This window comes from Gracilinanus agilis, chromosome 1 (assembly GCF_016433145.1).
Source record: "Gracilinanus agilis isolate LMUSP501 chromosome 1, AgileGrace, whole genome shotgun sequence".
NCBI lineage: Eukaryota > Metazoa > Chordata > Mammalia > Didelphimorphia > Didelphidae > Gracilinanus > Gracilinanus agilis.
In genome coordinates this window covers 721,768,389-721,774,388 of record NC_058130.1, presented here as the reverse complement: position 1 = coordinate 721,774,388, position 6,000 = coordinate 721,768,389, and positions in this window count along the sequence as shown.

Below are 6,000 nucleotides of genomic sequence, written 5' to 3'. Positions count from 1 at the left end.
AATTCAGAAAGTAGAAGCTAATAACTCCACAAGACACCAAGAAACAGTGAAACAAAGTCAAAAGAATGGAAAAAGAAGAAAATGTGAAATATTTTATTGGAAAAAAAGTTGACCTGGAAAATAGATCAAAAGGAGATAATGTAAGAATTATTGAACTACCTAAAAGCCATATTCAAAGAAAGAGTCTAAGCACCTTACTTCAAGAAATTATCAAGGAAGACTGCACTGATATCTTAGTTCTAGAGGATAAAGCACAACTAGAAAAAATTAATTAATGATCCTCTGAAAGATCTCAAAATGAAAACTTCTGGGAATATTATAGCCAAATTCCAGAGCTTCTGGGTCAAAAAGGAAATACTTCACGCAGCCAGAAATAAACAATTAAAATATTATGAAACCACAGTCAGGATCATGCAATATTTAGTGGCTTCCATGTTAAAGGAGCATAGGGGTTGTAATATAATGTTCTGGAAAGCAAAGAAATTAGGATTATAAACAAGAATCACCTGCCCAGCAAGACTAAGTATAGTCCTTCAGGAATAAAAATAGATATTTAGTGAACCAGAAGATATTCAGAAATTCCTGACAAAAAGACCAGAGCTGAATAGATAAACATATACAAATATAAGACTCAATATAAGCATAAAAAGATAAACATGAAAGAGTAATCATAAGGAATTCAATAAAGTTAAATTTTATATTCCTATATGGGAAGATAATCAAGGAAACTATATTTTGCTAAAAGGTACCATAGACAATGAAGTAATATAAAAAATTTTATAGCAAGTTCTCTATCAAAGATTTCATTTCTCAAATATATACTGAGTACAGAACTGAGTCAAATTTGTAAAAATAAGAGCCATTCTCCAATTGATAAAAAGACAAAATACATGAACAGGCAGTTTTCAGAAGAATAAATCAAAGTTATCTATAATATGAAAAAATGCTATAAATCATGAATCACAAAAGAAATGAAAATTAAAATAATTCTGAGGCATTATCTAATACCTATCAGAAATTACAAATGCTGGAGTGGATGAAGGAAAAATAAGTACATTCATGCACTGTTGGTAGAGTTGTGAACTAGTCCAACCATTCTGGAAAACAATTTGGAACTATGCCCAGGAGGCTATAAAAATGTGTGAACCTCGCAATACCACCACTAGTCTATATCACAAAGAGATTAAAAATATCTATATGTACAAAAATATTTATGGCAGCTCTTTTTGTGGAATCAAAGAAATAGAAGTTGAGAAGATGTTCATCAATTGGGAAATGGCTGAACAAGTTGCCACATATTATTATGCTAGAATACTATTGTGCTATGAGAAATGACAAAGGGTTCGATTTCAGAAAAACATAGGGAGATCTATATGAACAAATGCAAAGTGAAGTAAGAAGAATTGGGAGATAATTAATCATACATAGTAACAGTCATGTTGAAATGTTGTGAAAGACTTTGCTACTCTAATCAATACAATGATACAAGACAATTCCAAAGAACTCAAGATAAAAAAAATGCTATCCACCTTCAGAAAGAGAACTGATGAACTCTGAATGCAAATTTAATTATATTGTTCACACTTCCTTTTTCTTGCTTTTTAAAAAAAATGGCTAACATGGAAATATGTTTTGCATGATTTCACATGTATAATTGATATCCTGTTTGTCTTCCCAGTGGATGAGAGGTGGGAAGGAGCGAAATAATTTGGAACTCAAAATTTAATGTTAAAATGAATAAATTAATAATAACAATAATAATAAAAGAACCTTCTCTATAAAAGATGAGGTCCTTCAAATGTTCCTATTTAACATTATGCTGGTTGCATCAAGTCTCAGAATCTGCAGAACCATCTAAATGAGAGTCATGACGACCACTCAGAATAGTTCTGCCTCACAACCATCTACACAGGAAAAAGCAAGTGGACAAAAAAACATCTCTTATCAAGACTTAGTAGCAGATGTGATTCCTGTCTGCTACCAGAAATAAATAACTCAATTTCTATCTACTTGCCCTTCTGGGATTCATGAGACTGCAACCAATGAGGGAGCCTTCTTCCAGTTCTGTGGAAGAAGGGAGGCCTGATATCTTACAAGAGGAGAGAAGTGGCCATCAGGAGCTCTGGAAATGCAGTGCTGACCCAAGCAGGTCATCACCTGTCCCTGCTATAGCCTCCGTGCCCAATCCATTTCAACCAGGATACCACAGCTTAATTTCCAAAACAGCTTTGACTGGAGTCTGACTAAGAGAAAAAAGAAAAGAAGAGACTAACCAAACTGGGAGTCCACCCAGCCTACCCACTGCTGTTGCCCTGAAATTGAAACACTGAGAGACCTGGTCGCCATATGCAGAAGCCACATGGAACAGATGTAGATTAGCAGTTGCTACCCTGTGGCTGATAACAAAATGGACATCATTCCTTTTTCCCTATCCTTTACATTACTCTGGCTCTCACCCTAAGCCTGTGTCTCTAGACTTTGTTTTGTTCGTTGCCGTGTATTTTTTAAAGAAATAGTTTCTCTACGATACCATTCATTAAGTGTGCCTGTGTATGGGTGGACGGATGTGTGTGAGCCTAAGAAATTAAACACAGATAAGAGGAAGGTGATGGTCTGTCAGGGACTCAAAAGGAAAGAGAGAAATAGATTCTCTTACTAATCACTGTAATCACTGGGACTACCAGCTGGGAGCTCAAGCTGAACAAAAGAGATTTTATTGATACCTATTATTATGGCTCCCCAAAAGAGAGAAAAATGCAATGAGTTTAGACATCCTGGACACAAAAGGTAAAGCCAGCAGTTTTCCGGTGGGAGGAGGTTTGGTAAGTAAGCAAGAGGTAGTCCAGTTTGAAACAGTGACCTTAGACAACTTCCCTTCCCGTAATCTCCTTCAGGAAAGATTTAAAAGAACTCTGCCCCACTCTAATCCCCCTAGATCCTCAGAGAGAATGAGGCTATTGGTTAAAGGTAAAGTCCTGCCTGTTATGGCCTGAACAGAAGAGCAGAGAAAGACTGGAACCACCAGTTCCAGGGTTAGATAGAAAAAAAAAAGCTAGTTCTCCTTGGCCAAACCCCTTCAACCCTCAACCACTGATGGATAATCCATTGAGTTGATCCATGACTATGTATATCTTACACTTATATTCTGCTGACAAACAAGTGTTCAGTTGTTTTCAGTTGTGTCCAACTCTTCCTGACCTCATTTGAGGTTTTGTTTTGGGGGGGGGGGGGTTGGCACAGAAATTGGAGTGTTTTTCTATTTCCTTCTCCAGCTCATTTTTACATATAAGGAAACTAAGGCAAATGTGTTAAGTGACTTACCCAGGGGCACATAGCTAGTAGAGTTATGAAGCCAGAATTGAATTCAGATTTGAATCTTCCTGACTATTGGCCAGGCACTTTTATCCACTGTATCACCTAGCTGCCCCAGATAAACAATAAGTAGACCAAAATTAAATAAAGAGAACAAGCTATATTGCTCTTGGAAAATAATATAGTGATCCCTATGTTTTTCCTTAAAACAAAACCCCATATTTTAGTGCTAATAGAATTCCCCAAAGATTAGTGTAGTCTTACTTATTAAAGCTTGTCATAGCACCTGTATTCTTCTGAATATTATCAACTCTCTAAGACTCTGTGTTACAGAGATGTCTGTATGCACTGGTAAAAGAAGATCCTCAATGGGGGGCTCCCGAAAATTATGAAATTATAGATTTGGTGAAAAATAAAATCTTCTGATATTAAAATAGTTACAAACCATAAAACAGCACAATCCCATGATTTTACCAAAAAGACTATGAAGACAGAATGAGTGTAAGAAACACAAAATATTACCAATAATAACTTGGGTACAAGAAGTGTCTTGACTGAAAAAAGAGGCAAGCTAGATAAATATGGAGAATAAAATAGAATAGAAGTGGGACAGCTAGGTGACACAGTGGAAAGAGTACTAGGTCTGGAGAAGGGAAGTCCTGGGTTCAAATGTGACCTCAGACACTTCTAGCTGTGTGACCCTGGGCAAGTTTCTTAATCTCGTTTGTCTAATCCTTGCCCTTCTGTCCTAGAGTTTTTACAAGGACAGAAAGTAAGGGTTAAAAAAAAGAAGAAGAAGAATATAAGCTTCTTAAGAATAAGGTCTATCTTCACTTTTGTCTTTTTGTAGCCTTTTCATTGAGCACAGTGTCTGGCAATGTGTGATTGAGAATGAGGGATAGTCATTTAAGACCTTCAAAATGAGAGTGGACACCCTCTTGGCATGGAAGTTATACTGGAGATTCCTATTTGGTGTGTTTGTTAGATGGTCTCTGAAGTTTCTCCAACCCTAAGATTCTATGAACATAGGACTTTCCACTGTGAAATAGACTTTCACCTTCTCCTACTGGTGGGTTCCTCCTGAGACCTCCATTTTGTGGAGAGGCCCTGCCATCTATCCCTCATTTCTTTCCCAGCTTTGTCCCTGACTTTTTGAATATCAAAACCATGCCTCAGCTGCTGCTGCCTTTCCCTGGAATGTCCCTCAATTCCTTGAACCTCCTCTCCATGGAACATCTAAATTTCCTGCAGCCTTCTCAACCTGGAATATCACTCCACCAGGTTAATCTCCTCTCATTTGGTGAATTCCTCCTGGACCCTCCATTTTGGGGAGAAGTCCAGGTTGGATAAACCTTCATTCCCTTTCTGGCTCTGTTCCTGATTTTTTGTACTTCAAAGCAATGCCATTGTGACAGACAACTTTTTTTCCCCACCCCACCCCACTTTATCTCTGTGCATTCTACTTTCCCTATTTCCCCCAGACCTTCTCTTCCCCCATTCTATTTACCCTTTCTCACCTATTCCTTACACTCCGTTTCCTACCCACTCTAGTTATTGATAAGATTCTCTATTTTCCCACCCTATCTCTCTCTACCCTCCAGGTCTCTCAGGTCCTCCCTTCCCTTATCTTCTCAGTCCTCCCCTTTTCTATCAATTCCACACTTTCTCTATCTATTCTCCTACTTTATCTCACCCCTTCCTAACCCCATAATCTCTGTTTAACAAAATAAATACGATACAACATAGATAATGTTAATTTGTGGTTTTCTGAGTCAAGGTATGGCTTAAAGGAATTCCTTTGGATTTGAGCTCACTGCTGAGGTTACAAAAAGATAAAAGCACCCTACTCTATCTCTCCTTATCCCGTAGTCTCAACTTTCTCCTTCATTTCCTATTCTTATTATCTACCCAGTATCCTTTCTACCCTAGGTCCTCTAAATTCATCCACTCTCACTCTTTTCCCTCTTCTATTTCCTTCACCTTATCTACCCTACTCTATTCTCCACCCTTTTCTAACTTTCCCCCTCCTCTAGTTATCTACATACTCTCCATCTGCTCTCCCATCCTATATCTCAATTCCCTATTCATTTTGACTTCTCTTCCTTTATCTTCTTTCCTATCTACAATTCCACACCCATCTCTATTTCACAGTTCTATCCTATTCTCTCTCTCCCCAGCATCTGATCTTCTCAACAAAATAAATAAAAATATAATGCAACATTTTTTTAAAATTTAAACATTTATTAATATTCATTTTTAACATAGTTACATGATTCATGCTCCTCTTATCCCCTTCACCCCCCCCCCGCAGCCCCCCCACCCATGGCCGATGCACATTTCCACTGGTTTTGTCATGTGTCCTTGATCAAGACCTATTTCCAAATTGTTGGTAGTTGCATTGGAGTGGTAGTTTCAAGTCCACATCCTCAATCATGTCCGCCCTGATCCATGCGTTCAAGCAGTTGTTTTTCTTATATGTTTCCTTTCCTGCAGTCTTTCCTCTGAATGTGGGTAGCGTTCTTTACCATAAATCCCTCAGAATTGTCCTGGGTCATTGTATTGCTGCTGGTACAGAAGTCCATTGCATTCGATTTTACCACAGTATATCAGTCTCTGTGTATAGTGTTCTTCTGGCTCTGCTCCTTTCGCTCTGCATCAGTTCCTGGAGGTCTTTCCAGTTCACATGGA